The following is a 16,127-nucleotide window of genomic DNA, read 5'->3' as shown; positions in this document are numbered from 1 at the left end:
TTTCATTCTAGTGTCCTTCGTTTGGGAGAAAAATCCAATGGTACAAGACAGCTTTTCCTTGCCAATATCTCTCTTTTGCACAAAGCTGCGCATTGGAAAATTCAGGGCTATGCCGTGTAGATGATGGCCTAACAGGAGGCTTTAAAATTTTCATTCTAGTGTCCTTCGTTTGGGAGAAAAATGCAAAGGTACAAGACAGCTTTTCCTTGCCAATATCTCTCTTTTGCTTAGAGCTGCGCATTGGAAAATTCAGGGCTATGCCGTGTAGATGATGGCCTAACAGGAGGCTTTAAAATTTTCTTTCTAGTGTCCTTCGTTTGGGAGAAAAATGCAAAGGTACAAGACAGCTTTTCCTTGCCAATATCTCTCTTTTGCAAAGAGCTGCGCATTGGAAAATTCAGGGCTATGCCGTGTAGATGATGGCCTAACAGGAGGCTTTAAAATTTTCTTTCTAGTGTCCTTCGTTTGGGAGAAAAATGCAAAGGTACAAGACAGCTTTTCCTTGCCAATATCTCTCTTTTGCACAAAGCTGCGCATTGGAAAATTCAGGGCTATGCCGTGTAGATGATGGCCTAACAGGAGGCTTTAAAATTTTCTTTCTAGTGTCCTTCGTTTGGGAGAAAAATGCAAAGGTACAAGACAGCTTTTCCTTGCCAATATCTCTCTTTTGCAAAGAGCTGCGCATTGGAAAATTCAGGGCTATGCCGTGTAGATGATGGCCTAACAGGAGGCTTTAAAATTTTCTTTCTAGTGTCCTTCGTTTGGGAGAAAAATGCAAAGGTACAAGACAGCTTTTCCTTGCCAATATCTCTCTTTTGCAAAGAGCTGCGCATTGGAAAATTCAGGGCTATGCCGTGTAGATGATGGCCTAACAGGAGGCTTTAAAATTTTCATTCTAGTGTCCTTCGTTTGGGAGAAAAATCCAATGGTACAAGACAGCTTTTCCTTGCCAATATCTCTCTTTTGCACAAAGCTGCGCATTGGAAAATTCAGGGCTATGCCGTGTAGATGATGGCCTAACAGGAGGCTTTAAAATTTTCATTCTAGTGTCCTTCGTTTGGGAGAAAAATGCAAAGGTACAAGACAGCTTTTCCTTGCCAATATCTCTCTTTTGCTTAGAGCTGCGCATTGGAAAATTCAGGGCTATGCCGTGTAGATGATGGCCTAACAGGAGGCTTTAAAATTTTCTTTCTAGTGTCCTTCGTTTGGGAGAAAAATGCAAAGGTACAAGACAGCTTTTCCTTGCCAATATCTCTCTTTTGCAAAGAGCTGCGCATTGGAAAATTCAGGGCTATGCCGTGTAGATGATGGCCTAACAGGAGGCTTTAAAATTTTCTTTCTAGTGTCCTTCGTTTGGGAGAAAAATGCAAAGGTACAAGACAGCTTTTCCTTGCCAATATCTCTCTTTTGCAAAGAGCTGCGCATTGGAAAATTCAGGGCTATGCCGTGTAGATGATGGCCTAACAGGAGGCTTTAAAATTTTCTTTCTAGTGTCCTTCGTTTGGGAGAAAAATGCAAAGGTACAAGACAGCTTTTCCTTGCCAATATCTCTCTTTTGCAAAGAGCTGCGCATTGGAAAATTCAGGGCTATGCCGTGTAGATGATGGCCTAACAGGAGGCTTTAAAATTTTCTTTCTAGTGTCCTTCGTTTGGGAGAAAAATGCAAAGGTACAAGACAGCTTTTCCTTGCCAATATCTCTCTTTTGCAAAGAGCTGCGCATTGGAAAATTCAGGGCTATGCCGTGTAGGTGATGGCCTAACAGGAGGCTTTAAAATTTTCTTTCTAGTGTCCTTCGTTTGGGAGAAAAATGCAAAGGTACAAGACAGCTTTTCCTTGCCAATATCTCTCTTTTGCAAAGAGCTGCGCATTGGAAAATTCAGGGCTATGCCGTGTAGATGATGGCCTAACAGGAGGCTTTAAAATTTTCTTTCTAGTGTCCTTCGTTTGGGAGAAAAATGCAAAGGTACAAGACAGCTTTTCCTTGCCAATATCTCTCTTTTGCACAAAGCTGCGCATTGGAAAATTCAGGGCTATGCCGTGTAGATGATGGCCTAACAGGAGGCTTTAAAATTTTCTTTCTAGTGTCCTTCGTTTGGGAGAAAAATGCAAAGGTACAAGACAGCTTTTCCTTGCCAATATCTCTCTTTTGCAAAGAGCTGCGCATTGGAAAATTCAGGGCTATGCCGTGTAGATGATGGCCTAACAGGAGGCTTTAAAATTTTCTTTCTAGTGTCCTTCGTTTGGGAGAAAAATGCAAAGGTACAAGACAGCTTTTCCTTGCCAATATCTCTCTTTTGCAAAGAGCTGCGCATTGGAAAATTCAGGGCTATGCCGTGTAGATGATGGCCTAACAGGAGGCTTTAAAATTTTCTTTCTAGTGTCCTTCGTTTGGGAGAAAAATGCAAAGGTACAAGACAGCTTTTCCTTGCCAATATCTCTCTTTTGCAAAGAGCTGCGCATTGGAAAATTCAGGGCTATGCCGTGTAGATGATGGCCTAACAGGAGGCTTTAAAATTTTCTTTCTAGTGTCCTTCGTTTGGGAGAAAAATGCAAAGGTACAAGACAGCTTTTCCTTGCCAATATCTCTCTTTTGCAAAGAGCTGCGCATTGGAAAATTCAGGGCTATGCCGTGTAGATAATGGCCTAACAGGAGGCTTTAAAATTTTATTTCTAGTGTCCTTCGTTTGGGAGAAAAATGCAAAGGTACAAGACAGCTTTTCCTTGCCAATATCTCTCTTTTGCAAAGAGCTACGCATTGGAAAATTCAGGGCTATACCGTGTAGATGAAGCACAAACAGGAGGCTTTAAAATTTTCATTCTAGTGTCCTTCGTTTGGGAGAAAAATCCAATGGTACAAGACAGCTTTTCCTTGCCAATATCTCTCTTTTGCACAAAGCTGCGCATTGGAAAATTCAGGGCTATGCCGTGTAGATGATGGCCTAACAGGAGGCTTTAAAATTTTCTTTCTAGTGTCCTTCGTTTGGGAGAAAAATGCAAAGGTACAAGACAGCTTTTCCTTGCCAATATCTCTCTTTTGCAAAGAGCTGCGCATTGGAAAATTCAGGGCTATGCCGTGTAGATGATGGCCTAACAGGAGGCTTTAAAATTTTCTTTCTAGTGTCCTTCGTTTGGGAGAAAAATGTAAAGGTACAAGACAGCTTTTCCTTGCCAATATCTCTCTTTTGCAAAGAGCTGTGCATTGGAAAATTCAGGGCTATGCCGTGTAGATGATGGCCTAACAGGAGGCTTTAAAATTTTCTTTCTAGTGTCCTTCGTTTGGGAGAAAAATGCAAAGGTACAAGACAGCTTTTCCTTGCCAATATCTCTCTTTTGCAAAGAGCTGCGCATTGGAAAATTCAGGGCTATGCCGTGTAGATGATGGCCTAACAGGAGGCTTTAAAATTTTCTTTCTAGTGTCCTTCGTTTGGGAGAAAAATGCAAAGGTACAAGACAGCTTTTCCTTGCCAATATCTCTCTTTTGCTTAGAGCTGCGCATTGGAAAATTCAGGGCTATGCCGTGTAGATGATGGCCTAACAGGAGGCTTTAAAATTTTCTTTCTAGTGTCCTTCGTTTGGGAGAAAAATGCAAAGGTACAAGACAGCTTTTCCTTGCCAATATCTCTCTTTTGCTTAGAGCTGCGCATTGGAAAATTCAGGGCTATGCCGTGTAGATGATGGCCTAACAGGAGGCTTTAAAATTTTCTTTCTAGTGTCCTTCGTTTGGGAGAAAAATGCAAAGGTACAAGACAGCTTTTCCTTGCCAATATCTCTCTTTTGCAAAGAGCTGCGCATTGGAAAATTCAGGGCTATGCCGTGTAGATGATGGCCTAACAGGAGGCTTTAAAATTTTCTTTCTAGTGTCCTTCGTTTGGGAGAAAAATGCAAAGGTACAAGACAGCTTTTCCTTGCCAATATCTCTCTTTTGCAAAGAGCTGCGCATTGGAAAATTCAGGGCTATGCCGTGTAGATGATGGCCTAACAGGAGGCTTTAAAATTTTCTTTCTAGTGTCCTTCGTTTGGGAGAAAAATGCAAAGGTACAAGACAGCTTTTCCTTGCCAATATCTCTCTTTTGCAAAGAGCTGCGCATTGGAAAATTCAGGGCTATGCCGTGTAGATGATGGCCTAACAGGAGGCTTTAAAATTTTCTTTCTAGTGTCCTTCGTTTGGGAGAAAAATGCAAAGGTACAAGACAGCTTTTCCTTGCCAATATCTCTCTTTTGCAAAGAGCTGCGCATTGGAAAATTCAGGGCTATGCCGTGTAGATGATGGCCTAACAGGAGGCTTTAAAATTTTCTTTCTAGTGTCCTTCGTTTGGGAGAAAAATGCAAAGGTACAAGACAGCTTTTCCTTGCCAATATCTCTCTTTTGCAAAGAGCTACGCATTGGAAAATTCAGGGCTATACCGTGTAGATGAAGCACTAACAGGAGGCTTTAAAATTTTCATTCTAGTGTCCTTCGTTTGGGAGAAAAATCCAATGGTACAATACAGCTTTTCCTTGCCAATATCTCTCTTTTGCAAAGAGCTGCGCATTGGAAAATTCAGGGCTATGCCGTGTAGATGATGGCCTAACAGGAGGCTTTAAAATTTTCTTTCTAGTGTCCTTCGTTTGGGAGAAAAATGCAAAGGCATGGATCTGCTGCGTTGTAATGCTGATACTTTTTTTTTCAAAGTACCAATAGCTTCATATAATGTTCACAATTTTTATGCAGGATCAAATAGCTCAATAGGTAGGGTGTTTGATTAGAATTCAACAGGTTATAGGTTTGAATCCTGGGTATGGTAGTTTGAGATGTGTTATTTAATAAAGTATGTTGTTCTAACTGCCGGCATCCTATCACCTGGGATATCATACTAAATAAATGGAGTTGATCAATTTTTTTTTATTTTTTTTTTAAACTAGGGACAATTTCCAGATACTTTTCTTTATAACTGAGATTGCCCACTGGAACTTCACATCAGTTGACAACTATGCATGAGTGGGCAGTGCTTGCTCTGGATCTGCCCACCCATTTATGTGCCGTCATAAAAGAAAGCACAACTGACAGTTATCCTGGGCGTACACTACACAATTATCTGTCAGGCTATCTATCCAGTCTGGATGGATGGAATGAAAATCTGGTAATGTATAGGAGCAAATGTCAATTAACCATTTGCTCCCAAACACTAGAAAAGTGGTCAAAAATGGTCATTACACAAATTGGTTAAACCCAAAATGTAACCAATTTGTTTAGGGGACCATTTTTGTCCATTTTCTAGTGTTTGAGAGTAAATCGTTGATGGTCATTTGCTCACATAGATAACCGGATTTCTATTCCAACCAGCCAGTGTTGGAGATATGGTCTGCCAGAATGCATAATGCATACCAGAGCCATAACTAGACTTTTTGGTGCCCTGTGACAGATAATTATATGCCCCCCCCCCCTCCTCCTCCCCATTTTTGCAATATGGACAAAAGGCGCATGCCTTGTGGGGAAGGGGCATAACAAGATTGGTCTCAGAGAAAGCACATGAGATATGAAGATATATCTAGTATACTTGACACTCAATGGTTTGTGGTATTGCCGGGGTGCCCTCCTTAAATGCATATATAGTCACACATGGCGTGTTTGTGCAAATGGCATATCAGCAGTCAGCACTAACTGGTGACATGCCATTTGTACAAGTAAACCATGTGTGACTAATATATAAACATACTTTATTAAATAACACCTCAAACTATCATACCCAGGATTCAAACCTATAACCTGTTGAATTCTAATCAAATACCCTACCCATTGAGCTACTTGATCCTGCATCTATTCTAACCTCCAAAAACAGATTCAGTTGCATTTTCCAGCGTGTTTTGTTTGCGCCTTTGCAAATGTCTTACATCGACAAACTTATTTAGTACTATTTTGCAAATAGGGTTACATTGTCGCAACATTGTGTTCCCTAATTGCTTGATTTTTTTAAATGCAACAATTGATAAAGACACCTGATAATTGCTCTGTGGAGTCTTATTTTGTGTCTACTTCTTATCTACATTTAATTCCCTACCTCTAATCAAGGCATTTTTAAATGCTGGGGGCTGCCAGGACGTGAGGCCTACCTAGACTTTAGATCTGAATTTGAATGTACTTGTGAACTAACTTAATTTCCTACTTCTAAATTCATTCCTAAATTCACTACTTATATTAATCCTGTAGTTGGGCATTTTGAGCCTTCAATTGTGGGCATTGTTTTGTGTCCAGACCAGCAGCTGGTGGTGTGCATTTTGCTGGAAAGGCATCGAAGACCTCCGATATGCTGCATCTCCTGATGTGTGTCTCCCTCAAGTGGCTGTCAGCAAATGCATGCTAGACACCCCATTCCAAGCTGATTGTGACATCACGGAACATGCATCATAGAACAGGCATGCTAGAATATGGGTCTTCAACCTGCGACCCTCCAGCTGCTGTGGAACTACATATACCAGCATGCCCTGCCTCAGTTTTAGCATACCTTAATAGCAAAACTGTGGCAGGGCATGCTGGGATGTGTAGTTTCACAGCAGCTGGAGGGCCACAGGATGAAGACCCATGTGCTAGAGCCAAGCCGCAGGTACATTGAATGCTAGCAAGCTGAATGTTTAAATCATTTTTGTTCCGCAGCATTCCAATGCGGAAGATTCCATGGAACCAGAGATTATTCCATTGAGAAGGACATGCTGCCTGGATGACTGCACTGTGCAAATTAAATCACGGAGGCAGTTGGCTTGTGGGTGGCTCTGGTGACTGGGTGGTTGGGTGGGCGGTGTGTCGGAGGTGGAGCACATGCAAATGAATGTGTATCATCCAGCTAGTGAGAGTGAAAACTCATGCAGGAGTGTGCCTGCTTGTCAGTGGGTTATGCACCTTGCCAGGCGTCAAATCTACATGGAGCAGCTGGAGGGGACAAGAGCAGGTTTGCAAAATATAGATAGAAGAGCATATATGCTGGCGCATTCTCCATGATTGTGTCAGCTTATGTTTTGGTGCACTGCACTTTCCTTCACTAAGTTTTAGCCATTTTGGTTAAACACAAGTGTAGTTGCTTCTCGCCCTTTTGGCTGTGATCTTGTATCGTGGTTGAAGAGTCTTCTGGAGGGATTGTTTTCTTCATTGGCGAGAGACTGAAGATATTCCAGGATGGAAGGCTTGGGAACACTATCCGTTTTTCAGTTGTGGAAGAGTTGAAAGACCGGATTGGACTACATTCTATAGTAAAGGATATCTTTGTATTTATTAATCCTCCCTTTATATGTGTCTGTCTTTCAATAAAGCTTCGGGCTTGTGATTCCTTCACCCTCTTACACTCCACACCCATAGCCTTATTAACTGTTGTATTATTGTATTGTTTAAATGTATAGTGCAGTTCATGATTTATAGTGTAGGCTGGCCTGTGCTGTAGTTCTTGAACTGTACTATACCGACAGCATTTGTATTGTGTTTTGGCTGTGCTGCAACACGGTACTTATGTGTGTAATGTTTATGTATGTTTTTTTGCTTCTTTATGTCAATAAAGACTGCTTTTTCAATCCAATATCTGAAAACAATCAATGTTTATCTTTGATGGCAATAGAAGTGGTATGATATTTGCTGCTTTTGAAAGGCAATATCTGATATGTCCCCTATCTGGGAACCATATATTAAATGGCTTTTCAGAAAAGGGAGATGGGAGAAGAGCTTTCAGTACTTGTAGGACCAATGCTCATTTCCTATTCTAGCCTCCAAAAACAGATTCAGTTGCATTTTCCAGCGTGTTTTGGATGCGCCTTTGCAAATGTCTTACATCGACAAACTTATTTAGTACTATTTTGCAAATAGGGTTACATTGTTGCAACATTGTGTTCCCTAATTGCTTGATTTTTTAAATGCAACAATTGATAAAGACACCTGATAACTGCTCTGTGGAGTCTTATTTTGTGTCTACTTCTTATCTACATTTAATTCACTACCTCTAATCAAGGCATTTTTAAATGCTGGGGGCTGCCAGGACGTGAGGCCTACCTAGACTTTAGATCTGAATTTGAATGTACAAAGGGAGATGGTAGAAGAGCTTTCAGTACTTGTAGGACCGATGCACATTTCCTATTCTAGCCTCCAAAAACATACTCAGTTGCATTTTCCAGCGTGTTTTGGATGCGCCTTTGCAAATGTCTTACATCGACAAACTTATTTAGTACTATTTTGCAAATAGGGTTACATTGTTGCAACATTGTGTTCCCTAATTGCTTGATTTTTTAAATGCAACAATTGATAAAGACACCTGATAACTGCTCTGTGGAGTCTTATTTTGTGTCTACTTTTTATCTACATTTAATTCTCTACCTCTAATCAAGGCATTTTTAAGTGCTGGGGGCTGCCAGGACGTGAGGCCTACCTAGACTTTAGATCTGAATTTGAATGTACTTGTGAACTAACTTAATTTCTGTTATGCACACCAGTGCCTGCAGGAAAGTACTGGTGTCAGAACTGTTATGCACTCCAGTGTCTGCAGGAATGTACTGGTGTTTGAACTGTTATGCAAAACAAATGGACTCACAGACAAACTGGGGAATATGACATAACGTACACAGAAGGTAATAGGGTAACAAAATACACACAAAGTGAACAGAGAAGCCCAGAGGCTAAGGAACTGGGTATCTCCCTTGTATTAGAACTGCACAGATGGAAAAAGCAAGATGTTGTGTTTTAATACGTAGAGAACCCGAAATGCTGTTGCTAAGGGCAACAGCAAAACCCTAAAGGGTTACCAACGGGTGTGGCAGTAAACTCCTTGGTCAGAGATGGAATGATAGACACAAGGAGAGTCTCCACAATCCTATTTCTCACTTGCAGTGCACAGGTTTTAGCTTACTGCCACTAAACTGACCCCTGACACCTAGCACAGTGAGACAGGATTAGACAGGCAAGTCTTAGAATACAGCCGCAAACTTGCTAAGTTCACAGAGTAGTAACAGAACCCCAGCAAGCTAAACGACTGACTCCAGTCTTACTGCTAGGTCTGGATTGGCAGAGTGTAATACCAAATCCCCAGGCCTATTTGCAGTAAGCAACAAACAAATACAAAGCTACACAGTACTGGCTAACTTTCATGAACTGACTAACCAACAAAGATTCAGCAGCATCTGCTTACCCTGAAAAGAGGCCTTATAAAGCAGGTGCTGTCCACGCCCCACTCAGACCTCACAGACTGTGAGCACAAAAACCAGCACCGGATCCCCTGCCGTGCACAGAGCCTATAACCACTGCACAGCAAAAGACCCGAACCGGAGTATCAGCTGCGCTCAGGTTACTCCACTAGCACTTGTCTCCCGGTTGCCATGACGACGTGGCAGCACAGGGCAGGAGACCCTAACAGTACCCCCCCTCTGACGAGGGGTCAAAGAACCCCTACCACCGGGTTTATCAGGGAACTGCGAGAAGAAAGAGCGTATCAGTCTGGGGGCATGAAGATCACAACTGCGCACCCACGACCGCTCCTCCGGGCCATACCCCTTCCAGTGCACCAAAAATGACAGCCGACCCCGAACCACCTTGGAGTCAAGAATCCTTTCAACAACAAACTCCCTCTGGCCACGTATCAGAAGAGGGGAAGGTCTTCCACTGGAAGAAGGATTACTAATCGCCCGTTTTAAAAGGGAACAATGAAATGTTTTATTGATACCCAAAGAACGGGGCAGATCTAACTGAAATGCCACCGGATTGATAACCCTGGTGATCTTATAAGGGCCGATGAACCGGGGCCCTAACTTATGAGATGGCTGTCTCAACTTCAAATTCTTGGTAGACAACCAGACGAAGTCTCCTAATTTGAAGCTGCAGGGTCTTTTCCGCTTATCAAAAACCCTTTTGGTCACTAATGACACAGACACAAGGGCTTTCTTCACTTTCCGCCAAATACCTCTAAGGACCGAAACCACAGAGGAACCACCAGGCGTGGAGTCCAGGGGGTCAAAAGAATTGGCCTTAGGATGATGCCCATACACACAAAGGAAGGGAGAGATCCCTGTAGCAGAGTGAGCCGCGTTGTTATAGGCAAACTCCGCCATGGACAGATGAGCAACCCAGTCAGTCTGACACTTGGAGACATAACACCTGAGGAACTGCTCCAAGGACTGGTTCACCCTTTCAGTCTGCCCATTAGACTGCGGATGGTAGCCTGACGACAAGCTGACAGAAATCTGGAGATCGGAACAAAATGCCCTCCAGAATTTGGCCACAAACTGGGATCCGCGGTCAGAGACCACATCAAGTGGCAACCCGTGGAGACGCACAACATGCAGCATAAATAATTCAGACAGGCGTCTGGCTGATGGCAGCCCAACCAGTGGAACGAAGTGCGCCATCTTCGAAAACCTGTCAACGACAACCCAGATGGCTGTCATCCCCGAGGATTTGGGCAAGTCCACCACAAAATCCATTGAAATGTGGGTCCATGGCTTAGATGGGATAGAGAGTGGATGTAATGGGCCAACAGGAACCCCTCTAGGAGTCTTATTTCGGGCACAGATGTCACATGCCCGAACCCACTGATCCACATCCTTAGCCACCGAGGGCCACCACACCGCCCTAGATAGCAACTCCCGAGTTCTGGCAATACCCGGGTGACCTGCCGACTTCTTGGCATGGAATTCCAGGAACACTCGCTGTCTTAACCTAGGAGGCACAAACAAAAGACCTACCGGAAGGTATGGAGGAGCCTGCTCCTGTGCTCTAAGGACTAATGATAAGAGGTCCTGGGTAATGCCCACTTTAATACATGATGGGGAAACAATGGGCAACGGCTCCTCGGTGGTCTCCTGGATTGGAGCAAAACTCCGCGAGAGCGCATCAGCCTTGATGTTTTTTGACCCAGGGCGATATGTTATCAAAAAATTAAAGCGAGCAAAAAACAAAGCCCATCGTGCCTGCCTGGCATTGAGACGCTTCGCTGACTCTAAATATGCCAGATTCTTATGGTCAGTGAGAATTGAGACCACAAACTTAGCCCCCTCAAGCCAGTGTCTCCACTCCTCGAGTGCATCCTTAATAGCCAACAATTCCCGGTTACCCACGTCATAATTCATCTCGGCAGGCGAAAATTTACGGGAAAAGTAAGCACAGGGATGAAGGCGATTATCAGACACTCCCATCTGAGAAAGCACTGCCCCAATACCCATCTCAGAGGCATCCACCTCCACCACAAAAGGACGCTCTGGATCTGGGTGTCGCAGCACCTTGGCCGAAACAAATGCCCTTTTGAGACGGGCAAAAGCCGCTTTAGCCTCACAAGACCAGTGAGCAACATCCGCCCCTTTCTTAGTGAGTGCCACCAAGGGCGCCACTATAGACGAAAATCCAGCGATAAATCGTCTATAAAAATTCGCAAAGCCCAGGAAACGCTGAAGCGCCTTCAAACTAGTGGGCTGCACCCAATCCAGGACTGCCTGTACCTTGGAACCCTCCATTTGGAAACCCTCTGGGGAGATAATATATCCTAGAAATGCGATTTGCTGAACTTCAAATTCGCACTTCTCCAGCTTCGCCCCAAGCCGGTGGTCTCTGAGTTTCTGGAGGACTAAGCGTACATGCTTCCGATGTTCCTCCAGGGAATGGGAGAAGATTAGGATGTCATCTAAGTATACAACTAAGAATCTATCCAAATATTCCCTGAGCACATCATTCATGAAATCCTGGAAGACTGCCGGGGCATTACAGAGCCCAAAAGGCATCACCAAATATTCATAATGCCCTGAGTGGGTATTAAAGGCAGTCTTCCATTCATCCCCCTCTCTTATTCGGATTAGATTGTACGCACCGCGTAGGTCAATCTTAGAAAAAATGGTGGCAGTACGAAGCTGGTCAAACAAGACCGAAATGAGAGGCAGTGGGTATGAGTTTTTAATCGTGATACGGTTCAATTCCCTGAAGTCGATGCAGGGTCGCAACGAACCGTCCTTTTTACCCACGAAGAAGAACCCCGACCCAACTGGAGACTGTGAAGGTCTGATAAATCCCTTAGCCAAGTTCTCCTGAATGTACTCTGCCATAGCCTGAGTCTCAGGACGTGACAGGGAGTACAACCTGCTCTTGGGAAGCTTAGCATTTGGCAACAAATCAATGGCACAGTCATAGGGGCGATGGGGAGGTAGTACCTCTGCAACTTTTTTGGAGAACACGTCCGCAAAATCAGCATAACACCCTGGCAATCCTGGCAAACTTAGCTGCGAGAGCCTGACTGGAAGGCTCAAGCAACTCCTGAAACAATCAGTACCCCAACTAAGAATCTCCCCAGAGACCCAGTCAAATTGAGGATTGTGGGCCCTTAACCAGGGTAACCCCAACACCAATGGGGCAAAAGTACAGACAGTCACATAAAAGGACAATTTTTCAGAGTGTGTGGCTCCAATAAACAAAGAAATCTGGCTAGTGCAAGAGGTAATTTTACCTTGGGATAATGGTTCCCCGTTTAACCCACAAATCTCAATTTCCGATGCCAAGGGTACTAAGGGAACAGAGTGTTTCAGGGCGAATTGGCGGTCCATAAAAACCCCGTCGGCCCCACTGTCCACAAAGGCCTCAGTCTTGACAGTTTGACCGAGGATCTTCAAGGTCACCGAAATGATAAAAGTCTTCTTGGGAAATTCTGACTTCTGGCCTGACAGGATATTTCCCATCACCCTCAGGCCCTGAAGTTTTCCGGCTTTTCTGGGCATGATACTACCACATGACCTTTATTCCCACAGTACAAACACAACCCCTGCTGTCTCCTCCGCGTCTTCTCACGCGAGGAGAGGCGGGTAGCCCCAATCTGCATAGGCTCCTCAGAAAATTCCTTAGAGTCTGAGGTTCCCTTGGGAAGGAAGGAAATCTCAGTCTCCCTTTCAAGCCTACGCTCTCTCAGCCGTCTATCCACCCGGATGGATAACTGCATGAGCTGATCCAAGCTATCAGGCAAGGGATATTGTACCAGTTGGTCCTTTATCTGGTTAGAAAGACCTCTTCGGTACTGGTGTCTCAGGGCTGGGTCATTCCACTGGGTATCATAGCCCAACCTCCGAAACTCCGTACAGTAAACCTCAACTGGCCTTCGCCCTTGCTTAAGGATCGAAATCTGAGCCTCGGCTGAGGCCGTCTTGTCAGGGTCATCATACAACATGCCCAGTGCCGTAAAAAAAGCATCAACACTTTTAAGCGACGGACAGTCAGGCTGCAACCCATATGCCCAGACCTGTGGGTCTCCTTGTAGCAAGGAAATCACTATGCCCACCCGCTGAATCTCCGACCCAGAAGACTGAGGCCTAAGCCGGAAGTATAGCTTGCAGCTCTCCTTGAAACAAAAGAACTGCGAGCGATCTCCAGAAAAACGATCCGGGAGATTTACTTTCGGCTCCTTAACCCCTGCAGGTGCTGCTGCTGCGGGAGCTCCGCCAGCAGCCTGGGAGGTGTGCATTTTAATGGACAAATCATTAAATTGTCGAGTCAGGACCTGCACCTGATCGACCACCTGTTGCAACGTATTTTGAGGGGTATGCTCCATATTCCCACAAAATTTCAACAGGAGTATTAGGCTGCTGAATATGTTATGCACACCAGTGCCTGCAGGAAAGTACTGGTGTCAGAACTGTTATGCACTCCAGTGTCTGCAGGAATGTACTGGTGTTTGAACTGTTATGCAAAACAAATGGACTCACAGACAAACTGGCGAATATGACATAACGTACACAGAAGGTAATAGGGTAACAAAATACACACAAAGTGAACAGAGAAGCCCAGAGGCTAAGGAACTGGGTATCTCCCTTGTATTAGAACTGCACAGATGGAAAAAGCAAGATGTTGTGTTTTAATACGTAGAGAACCCGAAATGCTGTTGCTAAGGGCAACAGCAAAACCCTAAAGGGTTACCAACGGGTGTGGCAGTAAACTCCTTGGTCAGAGATGGAATGATAGACACAAGGAGAGTCTCCACAATCCTATTTCTCACTTGCAGTGCACAGGTTTTAGCTTACTGCCACTAAACTGACCCCTGACACCTAGCACAGTGAGACAGGATTAGACAGGCAAGTCTTAGAATACAGCCGCAAACTTGCTAAGTTCACAGAGTAGTAACAGAACCCCAGCAAGCTAAACGACTGACTCCAGTCTTACTGCTAGGTCTGGATTGGCAGAGTGTAATACCAAATCCCCAGGCCTATTTGCAGTAAGCAACAAACAAATACAAAGCTACACAGTACTGGCTAACTTTCATGAACTGACTAACCAACAAAGATTCAGCAGCATCTGCTTACCCTGAAAAGAGGCCTTATAAAGCAGGTGCTGTCCACGCCCCACTCAGACCTCACAGACTGTGAGCACAAAAACCAGCACCGGATCCCCTGCCGTGCACAGAGCCTATAACCACTGCACAGCAAAAGACCCGAACTGGAGTATCAGCTGCGCTCAGGTTACTCCACTAGCACTTGTCTCCCGGTTGCCATGACGACGTGGCAGCACAGGGCAGGAGACCCTAACAATTTCCTACTTCTAAATTCATTCCTAAATTCACTACTTACATGAATCCTGTAGTTGGGCATTTTGGGACTTCGATTGTGGGCATTGTTTTGTGTCCAGACCAGCAGCAGGTGGTGTGCATTTGCTGGAAAGGCATCGAAGACCTCCGATATGCTGCATCTCCTGATGTGTGTCTCCCTCAAGTGGCTGTCAGCAAATGCCTGCTAGACACCCCATTCCAAGCTGATTGTGACATCACGGTACATGCATCATAGAACAGGCATGCTAGAACATGGGTCTTCAACCTGCGACCCTCCAGCTGCTGTGGAACTACACATCCCAGCATGCCCTGCCTCAGTTTTAGCATACCTTAATAGCAAAACTGTGGCAGGGCATGCTGGGATGTGTAGTTTCACAGCAGCTGGAGGGCCACAGGATGAAGACCCATGTGCTAAAGCCAAGCCGCAGGTACATTGAATGCTAGCAAGCTGAATATTTAAATCCTTTTTATTCCGCAGCATTCCAATGTGGAAGATTCCATGGAACCAGAGATCCTTCCATTGAGAAGGACATGCTGCCTGGATGACTACACTGTGCAAATTAAATCACGGAGCCAGTTGGCTTGTGGGTGGCTCTGGTCACTGGGTGGTTGGGTGGGTGGTGTGTCAGAGGTGGAGCACATGCAAATGATTGTGTATCATCCAGCTAGTGAGAGAGAAAACTCATGCAGGAGTGTGCCTGCTTGTCAGTGGGTTATGCACCTTTCCAGACGTCAAATCTACATGGAGCAGCTGGAGAGGACAAGAGCAGGTTTGCAAAATATAGACAGAAGAGCTCTCCAGCCTAGTTTGCTGTCTGTTTCCACTTCTCTTTTCTTGAGCCGCTCCCTTCTATGCCCTTGCGCACTATCCTGACTTCTCCCATCTGCTTACTTTGTGCCTTCCAACGCACAATGCGAACTACAGGTAGTGCTGCAGGGCCCACACCCTTTTACTTGCCATACAGAGCAGCTCTGGAGCTGTTACAGTGCCCAGCTTCTGCAAGAAATCAGCTTGAATGCTTCAGGGGCTGGGGCATAGCCAACATGAGCCCCACACCGAAGGAGGGTGGAGGTGTTTAATGCGAACTAGGGGTCATCCAAGCGCCGCAAAAGGCCGCCATGCCCTGCACGCCCCTTTTCTCTTTTCATATGCAGACGAGGGTTGAAGCCAACTTTGACCCACTGCTTGGATGACATCACCATATGCAAATCCATCTGCTGCAGGCCTTCCCCCAGGAATGCTTGCACTAGTTGTTGCATTTGGTTTGTTGTTTGGGGGTGCTTCAGTATTAGGCAGCCTTCTGCCCTCCCATGTTCATCTGAAAATATGTGTTCTCCCTGCAGTTGTTGTCCCCAGATGAGAGTTCCCTTGTGCTGCCTCAGTTGAATCTTCTTAACTTGACAGAGATGTGCCTGAGCAGCGGCCCTCCCCAGCCCTATCCCAAATCATACTTATTTTGCATAGGAGATACCATGGTCATGAAGATTGTTCTCCCAGGGTGAGGTTCATTCATTGCATTCTGGGTATGCTGACCCCTGTGATTTCCCCAAATGTGGGAAACTTGACTGCATTATTTGTGGTAGTGGGGGACTGTGTTTGTGCTTTCCTCTGG

The 16,127-nt window shown here is 44.9% G+C and overlaps 1 non-coding gene across 1 annotated transcript; it reads left to right on the top strand.

Moving 5' to 3' along the window:
* The first annotated feature begins 15,962 nt into the window (after positions 1-15,962).
* On the top strand, positions 15,963-16,126 carry LOC134950470 (U1 spliceosomal RNA). Its single transcript, XR_010183384.1, has one exon. It is a non-coding gene; the product is annotated as a U1 spliceosomal RNA (small nuclear RNA).
* The last annotated feature ends 1 nt before the right edge of the window (position 16,127 follows it).

The sequence above is a fragment of the Pseudophryne corroboree genome, chromosome 8 (assembly GCF_028390025.1).
Source record: "Pseudophryne corroboree isolate aPseCor3 chromosome 8, aPseCor3.hap2, whole genome shotgun sequence".
Classification (NCBI taxonomy): domain Eukaryota; kingdom Metazoa; phylum Chordata; class Amphibia; order Anura; family Myobatrachidae; genus Pseudophryne; species Pseudophryne corroboree.
This window is presented reverse-complemented; position numbering and strand designations above follow the sequence as displayed.